This window comes from Chrysemys picta, unplaced genomic scaffold (assembly GCF_011386835.1).
Source record: "Chrysemys picta bellii isolate R12L10 unplaced genomic scaffold, ASM1138683v2 scaf500, whole genome shotgun sequence".
Taxonomy (NCBI): domain Eukaryota; kingdom Metazoa; phylum Chordata; order Testudines; family Emydidae; genus Chrysemys; species Chrysemys picta.
The window spans coordinates 33,344-46,000 of NW_027053207.1; the positions used below are offsets into that span (position 1 = coordinate 33,344).

Below are 12,657 nucleotides of genomic sequence, written 5' to 3' on the forward strand. Positions count from 1 at the left end.
TCCCTGAGTGCTCCTCAGACCGCTGCCCGAAAAAGACCCTCGGGGTCTCAGAGCCACGGCGGACCAGTAGCTGCAGAGGAAAGAGCAAGGGTGGGAAGAACCCCACCTTGGGATGCTGCCACAGAAAGCTCCCACATACCGGGACATCACGGAGAGGAGGAACATCCACCCCACTCTCCAGCCGCAGAGGGGGCGCCCCGCCATTCTCCTGCCAACCACCAGCGGCTGCAGCCACCGGGAGTCTGCCCTGCTGCCCTCCTGCGGCCGGGGAAGCCTCGTGCTGATGACCAGCAGCAGGGAGCCTGCCCCACCCCGCGCCTACCACAGGAGCATCGCGGACCGATAGCCTGCAGCTGCAGTAGCTGAGAGACTGCCCCCCTGCGCCCCTAACGCTGGAAAACCCTGCTGCCGCCCAGCTGCTGCTCCCCGCGCCGGGGGACTGCCCCCTCGGGTCCCAGCCGCCTGGGAGACCAGCCGTCGCTCAACTGCTGCTCCTGATGCCAGGTAAGTGCCCCACTGAGCCCCAGCACCTACCCAGACAAGGGGGCTCTCCCACAGCCCCCCCACCGCCCACACCACCGGGGGGATGCCTGCCCCGCCCCCCGGCTGCCACTACCGAGCCCCGCGGCACGCCGCAGCCACCGTTGCTCCAGCCGCCGGGGGACTCCTGCTCCGCTCCCCAGCTGCCGCAGCCCAGGGAGCCCCACCATGTGCCCCAGTCGCGGCTGCCTTGGCCACCGGGGATCTCCTGCTCCACGCTGCTGACGCCTATGCAGCCAGGGGATCCCCACCACCTGCCCCAGCCACTGCTGCCCGAGCCACCGGGGACGTCTCACCCCGCGCTCCAGCCACCACCACTCACGGTGCCCAAGGAGCTCCCTGATGCGACTCAACCCGCTGGCTGCTACAGAACCTGAGAGACCTGCCCATCCCTCACCTGACACTGCAGCTGCTGAGTGACTCCCCCGCTGCCCACCAGCCGCTCCAGCCACCGGGGGACCCCCCAATCACTCCCCTGCTTCAGCAACCGCCGGGGACCCCCTCCACGCTCCTGCTGACGAGGGACCCACCCATCGCCCCACAGCAGCTGCAACTACTGAAAGGTCCCCCGATGCCTCCCAGCTGCCAAGGGAACTCTGCCCTACGCCCCAGCCGCCACGAGACATCTCCCCTGTTCTCCTAAGGTCCCTGGACACGCCCCCTGCTCCCAGCAGCTCCAGCCGTCACAAGACTGCTCCCCTGTCCTCCAGCAGGGACCAGGCACACCCCCTGCTCTCCAGCAGTCCCCGCCGCTGAGACACGACCCCCCCGACCCCCAGCGGGACACCCTCACTGGAGAAACCTCTACTACCACTGGGACCCCCGCTCCACAGGGGACTGACGATAACATCTACCTGAAATACCCACTTGCCGCTGGTGCGCTCATCTGCCCCATCTGCTTGCCGCCCCGACGTTTCCATAGAATCATAGAATATCAGGGTTGGAAGGGACCTCAAGAGGTCATCTAGTCCAACCCCCTGCTCAAAGCAGGACCAATTCCCAACTAAATTATCACAGCCAGGGCTTTGTCAAGCCGGGCCTTAAAAACCTCCAAGGAAGGAGACTCCACCGCCTCCCTAGGTAACACATTCCAGTGTTTCACCACCCTCCTAGTGAAATAGTTTTTCCTAATATCCAACCTGGACCTCCCCCACTGCAACTTGAGACCATTGCTCCTTGTTCTGTCATCTGCCACCACTGAGAACAGCCGAGCTCCATCCTCTTTGGAACCCCCCTTTCAGGTAGTTGAAGGCTGCTATCAAATCCCCCCTCATTCTTCTCTTCTGGAGACTAAACAATCCCAGTTCCCTCAGCCTCTCCTCATAAGTCATGTGCTCCAGACCCCTAATCATTTTTGTTGCCCTCCGTTGGACTCTTTCCAATTTTTCCACATCCTTCTTGTAGTGTGGGGCCCAAAACTGGACACAGTACTCCAGATGAGGCCTCACCAATGTCGAATAAAGGGGAACGATCACATTCCTCGACCTGCTGGCAATGCCCCTACTTATACAGCCCAAAATGCCGTTAGCCTTCTTGGCAACAAGAGCACACTGTTGACTCATATCCAGCTTCTCGTCCACTGTGACCCCTAGGTCCTTTTCTGCAGAACTGCTACCTAGCCATTCGGTCCCTAGTCTGTAGCAGTGCCTGCGATTCTTCCGTCCTAAGTGCAGGACTCTGCACTTGTCCTTGTTGAACCTCATCAGGTTTTTTTTGGCCCAATCCTCTAATTTGTCTAGGTCCTCTGTGTCCGATCCCTACCCTCTAGTGTATCTACCACGCCTCCTAGTTTAGTGTCATCTGCAAACTTGCTGAGAGTGCAGTCCACACCATCCTCCAGATCATTAATAAAGATATTAAACAAAACCGGCCCCAGGACCGACCCTTGGGGCACTTTGCTTGAAACCGGCTGCCAACTAGACATGGAGCCGTTGATCACTACCCGTTGAGCCCGACGATCTAGCCAGCTTTCTATCCACCTTACAGTCCATTCATCCAGCCCATACTTCTTTAACTTGGCGGCAAGAATACTGTGGGAGACCGTATCAAAAGCTTTGCTAAAGTCAAGGAATAACACATCCACTGCTTTCCCCTCATCCACAGAGCCAGTTATCTCCTCATAGAAGGCAATTAGGTTAGTCAGGCACGACTTCCCCTTCGTGAATCCATGCTGACTGTTCCTGATCACTTTCCTCTCCTCTAAATGTTTCATAATTGATTCCTTGAGGACCTGCTCCATGATTTTTCCAGGGACTGAGGTGAGGCTGACTGGCCTGTAGCTCCCCGGATCCTCCTTCTTCCCTTTTTTAAAGATGGGCACTACATTAGCCTTTTTCCAGTCATCTGGGACCTCCCCCGATCGCCATGAGTTTTCAAAAATAGTGGCTAATGGCTCTGCAATCTCACCCGCCAACTCCTTTAGCACCCTCGGATGCAGCGCATCCGGCCCCATGGACTTGTGCACGTCCAGTTTTTCTAAATAGTCCCGAACCACTTCTTTCTCCACAGAGGGCTGGTCACCTTCTCCCCATACTGTGCTGCCCAGTGCAGCAGTCTGGGAACTGACCTTGTTCGTGAAGACAGAGGCAAAAAAAAAAAAAAAAAAAAAAAAAAAATCATTGAGTACATTAGCTTTTTCCACATCCTCGGTCACTAGGTTGCCTCCCTCATTCAGTAAGGGGCCCACACTTTCCTTGATTTTCTTCTTCTTGCTAACATACCTGAAGAAACCCTTCTTGTTACTCTTAACATCTCTTGCTAACTGCAACTCCAAGTGTGATTTGGCCTTCCTGATTTCACTCCTGCATGCCTGAGCAATATTTTTATACTCCTCCCTGGTCATTTGTCCAATCTTCCACTTCTTGTAAGCTTCTTTTTTCGTTTAAGATCAACAAGGATTTCACTGTTTAGCCAAGCTGGTCGCCTGCCATATTTACTATTCTTTCTACACATCGGGATGGTTTGTTCCTGCAACCGCAATAAGGATTCTTTAAAATACAGCCAGCTCTCCTGGACCCCTTTGCCCTTCATGTTATTCTCCCAGGGGATCCTGCCCATCTGTTCCCTGAGGGAGTCAAAGTCTGCTTTTCTGAAGTCCAGGGTCCGTATTCTGCTGCTCTCCTTTCTTCCTTGTGTAAGGATCCTGAACTCGACCATCTCATGGTCACTGCCTCCCAGGTTCCCATCCACTTTTGCTTCCCCTACTAATTCTTCCCTGTTTGTGAGCAGCAGGTCAAGAAAAGCTCTGCCCCTAGTTGGTTCCTCCAGCACTTGCACCAGGAAATTGTCCCCTACACGTTCCAAAAACTTCCTGGATTGTCTGTGCACCGCTGTATTGCTCTCCCAGCAGATATCAGGGTGATTAAAGTCTCCCATGAGAACCAGGGCCTGCGACCTAGCAACTTCTGCTAGTTGCCGGAAGAAAGCCTCGTCCACCTCATCCCCCTGGTCTGGTGGCCTATAGCAGACTCCAACCACGACATCACCCTTGTTGCTCACACTTCTCAACTTTATCCAGAGACTCAGGTTTTTCTGCAGTTTCATACCGGAGCTCTGAGCAGTCATACTGCTCTCTTACATACAACGCAACTCCCCCACCTTTTCTGCCCTGCCTGTCCTTCCTGAACAGTTTATATCCATCCATGACAGTACTCCAGTCATGTGAGTTATCCCACCAAGTCTCTGTTATTCCAATCACATCATAGTTCCCTGACTGTGCCAGGACTTCCAGTTCTCCCTGCTTGTTTCCCAGGCTTCTTGCATTTGTGTATAGGCACTTAAGGTAACTCATCGATCATCCCTCTTTCTCAGCATGAGCCAGGAGTCCTCCCCTCTTGCGCTCTCCTGCTTGTGCTTCCTCCCAGGATCCCATTTCCCCACTTACCTCAGGGCTTTGGTCTCCTTCCCCCGGTGAACCTAGTTTAAAGCCCTCCTCACTAGGTTAGCCAGCCTGCTGGCAAAGATGCTCTTCCCTCTCTTCGTTAGGTGGAGCCCGTCTCTGCCTAGCACTCCTCCTTCTTGGAACACCATCCCATGGTCGAAGAATCCAAAGCCTTCTCTTCGACACCACCTGCGTAGCCATTCATTGACTTCCACGATTCGACCGTCTCTACCCCGGTCTTTTCCTTGCACAGGGAGGATGAACGAGAACACCACTTGCGCCTCAAACTCCTTTATCCTTCTTCCCAGAGCAACGTAGTCTGCAGTGATCCGCTCAAGGTCATTCTTGGCAGTATCATTGGTGCCCACGTGGAGAAGCAGGAAGGGGTAGCGATCCGAGGGCTTGATGAGTCTCGGCAGTCTCTCCGTCACATCGTGTATCCTAGCTCCTGGCAAGCAGCAGACCTCAGTTTTCCCGGTCGGGGCAGCAGATAGATGACTCAGTCCCCCTGAGGAGGGAGTCCCCGACCACCCTCCTCCTCCTCTTGGGAGTGGTGGTCGTGGAACCCCCATCCCTAGGACAGTGCATCTTTTGCCTTCCAATCGGTGGAGTCTCCTTCTGCTCCCTTCCCTCAGATGGGTCATCTAGTCCACTCTCCGCATTGGTACCTGTAGATACTCGTTTCTCCAGCCCTCGAACCTTCTCTTCCAATATGGAGACCAGCTTGCACTTTGTACAGACAAAGTCGCTTCTGTCCTGTGGAAGAAAGACAAACATGGCACAACCTGTGCAGGTTACAACAGCTGATCGCTCACCTTCCATATCACCATCCTCTTAAGAACTTCCTCACCTGTTGCAGGAACTACTCAAAGAAACCTACAGATGAAAGCCTCAGTGAGCTCTCCCTAGGCGAACTCCCAGGCAAACTCCCGCTGTTAGCCTCTGCTGTTTGCCGCTCCTCGGAGGGGTCACCAGGCACCTGAAGAGGTGCCACAACAAATCCACCGCCTTCAGCTGTGCCCTCTGCAGCCTGCCCTTCGAGTCCCAGAAGAGATGTAAGGCGCACCAGGCCAGCTGCAAGTAAGCCCGCACAGCAGCAACAACTCTGATTCCGGCCTCCTGCCCTCCTATGCCCCGGCCCGCTGCTCCTGCGCCGCAAGGAATCAGGGCACCCCCTCCAGCCGCTACCCTAAACCCCACTCCAGTCCCCGAACTGGTAGACCAGGGCCCCACCTTCGAGACGACGCCTCCCGCAGCGGGAAACGTCGACCGAGCCCCTGCCAGCAGGAGACCTGTCACATCCTCCCAGGTCGCCCGGAAGCTCTCTGAGCTGAGACGTCTGTGTCCTCCCGACGCCCAACCAGCGCGACCCCATCCCAAGAAGGGTCAGCGCCCCGCCACGCGTGGCCGCCCGAAATCCTGCCTCCAGCGGAACCGACGCCGGCCCTCAGGCCACCCTACGAACACCAACCACAGGAAGAGCCAACGCGACTCCTCAGCCTGCACGGCGAACCCCACCCGCTGAGGCTACGGGGTCCACCCCCCAGATCGCTCTGTAAACTTCCACTGTCAGAGGAGTCAACGCCACAACCAGACTGCAACACCAGACCCCCATCGTCAGACGGGCCAGTACGACCCCAAAAGACACCAGACCGATCCCTGCCGCCAGAAGGTCGCACGCTTCCACAGCAACCCCCCAGACAACAGCCACACACGGAAGACCTAGCATCACCCCTGCACTCATTGACCCGATCCAGATTCCACCAACAACCAAATTACCCCACGGGCGACTATGCCCCAGAAACCAACCGAAAAGACCCCGAACCACAAGCGAGACAACCCATTGACCACGCGACAAACTCACTGCCCATGCCCACCGAGGAGCCTGAGGACCAGCGGCCGACGGCTAGGCCAGCCATGCCTTGGCAGGTCGCCTGGATCGAGGAGCTTCAAGTGGCAACCTTCATGGAATTTGACCAGCTCATCGACAGACTCACCTGCGAGCTGTCCACGGAGATTGCCTTCAGGAGGACACCGAACCAGGAGACCATCCGGCCTGCCCCCAGGCGGCCCATCCTGCACCGCGACACCACCAGAGGAGCTGGAAGAAGGAACGCCAACCGCCGCTATGACCCGGCAGCGGTTTCAAGGCTCCAGAAGCGGTACCGGACGAACCGCCTCAAGGCCGTAAGAGAGGTCTTCGACGGGCCCGTCTTACTGCACGATCCCGCCCGAGCGCTTCTACAACTACTTCCTCGGAGTGTTCGGCAGCGTGCCCAGGAATGACGCGCAGCGCCCGGAGTGCCTCCGCCCCTTGCCCCACATTACCGATGCGGACGATCTGGAGGCCGACTTCACCCCTAAAGAGGTGACGGCCAGGCTCTCCAGAACCAAGAACACCGCACGTGGAAAAGACAGCATCCCCTACAGCCTCCTAAAGAAGCGAGACCCCGGCGCTCTCATGCTCTCCAGCATCTTCAACTTGTGCAAGCGATTCGGCCGATCTCCCACCTCCTGGAAGAAGGCCATGACCGTCCTGATCCACAAGAAGGGCGAGCGAGACGACCCCAGCAACTGGAGACCCATCTCCCTCTGCTCCACCATGTACCAACTGTACGCCAGCTGCCTGGCAGCCAGGATCACGGAGTGGGCGACGACCGGGGGAGCCATCAGCCCCGCCCAGAAGGGCTTCATGCCGTCGGAGGGGTGCCACGAGCACAACTTCCTGCTCCAGACCGTCACCCAGACGACCAGGAGAACGCAGAAGCACTGCACGGTAGCGTGGCTTGACCTGGCCAACACCTTCGGGTCCATCCCCCACCACCATATCTTTGACACACTCCAGGAGTTTGGGATGCGAGAGACCTTTCTTCACCTGATCCGGGAACTATACGAGGGCTGCAGCACCATCATCCGCTCGGTAGAAGGGGAGACTGCACAGATACTGATCCACAGCGGCGTGAAGCAGGGTTGCCCCCTCAGTCCGATCGTCTTCAAACTCGCCATGGAGCCGCTCCTGCGGGCGATCTCCAATGGCGCCGACGGCTTCAACCTGCCTGGCGAGAGGGTGAGCGTCTTGGCCTACGTGGACGACCTGGTCCTGATCGCGGATGACCCAGAGAGGCTCCAGGGCATGCTCGACACCATCGGGAGAGCCGCAGACTGGACGGGACTCCGCTTCAATGCCAAGAAGTGCGCGTCCCTCCACATTGACGGGAGCAAGGGGGACTCGATACTGACGATGGAGTTCCTCAACCAGGGCGAGTCAGTCTTTCCCCTGGCGGAGGGGAGGCGTACCAGCACCTCGGCACGCCGACAGGCTTCCGCGTCCGGCAGACTCCCGAGGGCACCATGCGTGAGATCCTGCAGGATGGGGCCAAGATCGACGCATCCCTGCTAGCGCCGTGGCAGAAAATCAACACCATCAACACCTTCCTGATCCCCTGCATCGCCTTCGTCCTGAGAGGATCCGCCGTGCCAAAGGTGCTCCTCAACAAGGCAGACAACACCATCCGGCAGCTGGTCAAGAAATGACTGTCCCTGCCCCAAAGAGCCAGTAATGAGCTCGTATATATCGCGCACAGGCACGGTGGTGCCAACGTGCCCCGCATGGGAGACCTGTGCGACATCGCGGTCATCATGCACGCCTTCCACCTCCTGACGTGCCCGGACGCGAAGGTGAGGAACATCGCGACGACCGCCCTGTGCGCCGTCATAGGGAAGCAAATGGGCAGACCTCCCTCCGACCGGGATGTGGCCAGCTTCCTGAGCGGCTCCGTAGACGGCGAGTTCGCCCGGGACAGGGGCGTCATCGCCTTGCTGTGGTCCCGCGCCCGCAATGCCACTCGCCGACTGGGGAAGCGTCTGGGATGTTGCTGGGTATGGCGCAAGGAACTACAGGAGCTGGGAGTCCTAGTGCCGCGGATTGGGACGGAGGACAACACCATCATCACCCCCGGAGCCAGAGACGTGCTGGAGAGATCCCTGAAGGCTGCTGTCCACGCAGTCTACGTGGACACCCTGAACAAAAAAACGGACCAGGGTAAGGTCTTCGAGGTGACCAGCAAGTGGGACTCCAGCAACCACTTCCTCCGCATGGGCAGCTTCACCCGGTTCGCCGACTGGCGGTTCATACACCGTGCCCGGCTGAATTGCGTCCCCCTCAACAGAGCCGTCCGCCACGGGAACTGGGACAAACGCCGCAGGAAGTGCGGGTACGTCGCCGAAACCCTGCCCCATGTCCTATGCAGCTGCAAGCCTCACGCCAGAGCCCGGCAGCTGCGCCACAACACTGTCCAGGACCGCCTAGTTAAGGCCATCGACCCACGCCTGGGAGAGGTCACAGTCAACCGCCGTCCCCAGCACCGACAGCCCACTGTGCCCGGACATGATCATCACGGATGAGGTTGGAAAAAAAGATCATCCTGGTCGACGTAATGATTCCATTCAAGAACAGGACCCCAGCCTTCCGTGAAGCCCGAGCCCGCAAGCTTGAAAAGTACGCCCCCCTGTATGACGCCCTGCGGACAAAGGGCTACGAGGTGCACACCGACGCTCTGCTCGTTGGGGCCCTGGGTGCCTGGGACCCATGTAACGAACGCATGCTGAGGACCTGTGGGGTAGGCCGTCATTACGCGCAGCTCATGAGACGCCTAATATTCTCGGACACTATTTGTTGGTCTCGGGACATCTACACAGAGCACATCACCGGCCACTGCCAATACCGGGAGTGAGCCGGGGAGACCTTGTGCACCCGCAAGGGGGAAGAGACCTATAAACTCCCCCTGATGGACCTCATCCCCTGAGCCCTGAACACACCGAACCTAACTGAACCCCACCACGTGAGGGTCACCCCATCCCCATTACCCAGCCCGCTTAATTATACCCATGACTGTCTGTACTTTCTGTATGAATGACGGACCCTCACCGCTTGTCGACTGCATCTTGATCTCGCCCACTGTTTACCCCCCCATTGGGAACATTACAGACTGTATATATTATGTGTGCTGCCCAACACCAAAATACTAGCATCCTCCTATACTCTGTATGTTACCCCCAATGACCAATAACTGACTTCTCAAACTCTATGTATCATCTATTTTTAATCATTAACTAATAAACTTTTAAATCTGTTCTTTTCAGTTTAGTATCTGATACGCCCTCTATCTGAGGACTATATATTAAATGGATTTTTGGAACAGGGAGATGGAATAGGAGCTTGCTCCATCCACTCCACGCATCGACCTGGTATTGCAGTACCTCCAGGAACGGTGCACCTCCCCTCGGGGAGACTATTGTGGTGAAAAAATAGAATCTGTTGAATTTGTTACACCAATACTGGCTTAGGGCTGGTCCACACTAACCCCCCCGCTTCTAACTAAGATAGCTGAAGTCGAAGTACCTTAGTTCGAACTACAAGGTACTTACCGCGGGTCCACACGTGGCAGGCAGGCTCCCCCGTCGACTCCGCGTACTCCTCTCACGGAGCAGGAGTACAGGTGTCGACGGCGAGCACTTCCGGGATCGATTTATTGCGTCTAGACAAGACGCGATAAATCGATCCCAGAAGATCGATTGCTTACCGCCGAACCCAGAGGTAAGTATAGACGTACCCTTAGACTATAAATATATTCTAGGAGTGGCATACCAGAGGTCACTTATTCACTGACAGTTGTATGCATCTTGTGAACCTTGTAACCGATGCCTGTAATCGCTCAGAACTCAAGCCTGACCCCAGATGTCTAGTACCTTCCTTCTTAACTTGTGTAAACTTGATTTCAATGCCCCTCTGCCATGTACACTGGCCAAACCGGACAGTCTCTACGCAAAGGAATAAATGGACACAAATCAGACATCAAGAATTGTAACATTCAAAAACCAGTAGGAGAGCACTTCAATCTCCCTGGACATTGAAACAGACTTCAAAGTGGCCATTCTTCAACAAAAATACCCCTCATAAAAAAAGACTTCAATGACAAACTGCAGAATTGGAATTAATTTGCAAACTTTACACCATCACATTAGGCTTGAATGAAGACTGGGAGTGGCTGGGTCACTTCAAAAAGTAGTTTTCCCTCTGTTGATACTCACCCCTTTGCGTCGTTAGCACTGACCCCCAACTTAGTAAGGCAACTCCCATCTTTTCATGTGCTGTCTTTTTCACTCCAGGCATCTGATGAAGTGATACTACTTGTATTAAACAGTTTGAATTAGATAGACTTGGTTATATTCTTCTCCCCACCCAGCATATGTTGCATGGATCTTAATTTGTGAGATCATGTGAAGGCACGAGGTGTCCTTCTGCTCCCAGAGGTCCCCATCCTGTTTCCTACCCCCCCCCCAAACCTACAGTAAATTCTAAATCATTATACTTTACTTCTCATTTTTAGGATGTGGCTTGGGATAGGCTACTTAATGGGGGTGGGTGCTTGCAGAGTGAAGATTAAGCTCATTCACAGGAGCTTTGTGATGGAGTGTACATTGTCTAGTGTTTGTGGCAGGCTTTACCGCTGAAGTGCTGCTCAGTACTCGGCTCTTAAACTCTGTTTTTGTGGGGATCGATTTACCCCCGTCAGGCACTCAGCGAGAGTTGCTTCTCCCGCCCTTGCAGTTATTTATTTTTTCCACCAAGCTTTGAAATCGGAACCAGCAGGTGGCACCACAGCTCCACAGCCAACCCTAGAGAGAGGAAAGTGAAGTCCTGCTCTGCAGACCGAGCAGAGCAGGCTATTGGGACCCACAGGACGTGCAGTCGAGGGGCTCGTCTGACTGGCATCATAGCTATAAGCATAGTGCCTATTCCAGCGTAACTCCCCCACGGAGACGCTATTCCAAATAGAAGCAACTTGGTTCCCCAAAGTTACTACTCTGCTTTGATGAAAAACATCATCTTCCATCTCAGGTTTTCCATGTACTGCCCACGGATGGTATCCTCCAGGGTCCTCTCCAGCATATTTCTCGCTCTCAGAGTGATGATGCTGTCGTCTCTTCCGAATACGGCTCCCCTGGGTACCTGGCGACATCTTGGCTGGAAGGGGCCACGGCGATTCGCTTCCTGATGTCACGCACAGCACTCGCCACAAAGTTCCTCACCATAGCACCCAGGCACGTCGAAAGATGGAAGGCGCAAGTGATCGCCGCAGCGTCAGACAGATCACCCCCTTCGAGGGATGTTGCTGCCTCCCTGCCTATGCGAGACATACACCAGCTCGTTACTGGCCCTCCAGGGAGGTACATCCTCTTCTTTGCCAGCTGCCTTATGGAACTGTCTGCCTTGTTGAGTGGTACCTTTGCCACAGCAGTTAGCGCCAGGCAACCAGGATCTGTGTTTTGTTTTTTTTTCCCCTCCCAGGAGTCGTTGTACCAAATGCCTTCCTTTCCTGGGGCTATATTTTGTGTCTTTAGGAGTCTGTTACTATTTCCTGTAGCGTAAAGTGACAAGCTATATAAGTGAAAGAGAGATAATGGTAATCGTTTGGCAGGCATTGAGAGAGTGAGAAAATCTACCCTATATTCAAGAAAAAATAATAACTATTCTAGGCTTTAATAGCCTACAAATCATAGATGCACATAGTTTGAAATCACTTGCTCACCAAATTCTCAGAATATTTTGACTGATTGATAGATCGATAGATCTTCCTTCGCTTCTCTCAAAACCCTCTATCCTTTCGTCAGGACTCTGTGATATTTACTGTGAAGTTTTCCGAAACTGATGGAGGGAAGCCAAAACAAGATCCGCTCGACCCATGTCCATAAGACGATCACCTGCAAACTCAGTCATGTGAAGCATGGATAGCGCATGAAGCGCAAAGCAGGGCGTGCACTAAAGTACACAATTGTACCTATACAGATCAAAAGGAGAAAACCCACGAACACTTAAGAAAACGAAGAAAACCACTATACGACTGAGCGTGCTGGACCGTAAACAAAAGACGGCGCCCTTCCAGCTATCGCCAGCCAAGGGGGACGCTATACACGACCTCACTGTTAGGCCCCCACCCACTGACCACAGGCAGCGCAGCACAACTGAGCGGCTTCCTGCCTGCTTGCTCCACGTGGCTGCCAGCATCTCCCTGGGCAGGGTGGGTTTGTCCCAGGGCCTGCACCCCAGACCACCTCCCCCAACTCAAACTCCCTCCCAGAGCCTTAGGCAGGTGGGGGACAGAGATTGGGGGGGTGGCCTGCCACCCTTGATAGCATGGTCTGTTTGAGGGACCATGTGCTGAGCCTAGCAGCCT

The 12,657-nt window shown here is 55.2% G+C and overlaps 1 non-coding gene across 1 annotated transcript; it reads left to right on the plus strand.

The window, feature by feature from the left end:
* Positions 1-9,513: 9,513 nt before the first annotated feature.
* Positions 9,514-9,701, plus strand: LOC135978881 (U2 spliceosomal RNA). Its single transcript, XR_010596237.1, has one exon. It is a non-coding gene; the product is annotated as a U2 spliceosomal RNA (small nuclear RNA).
* Positions 9,702-12,657: the final 2,956 nt, after the last annotated feature.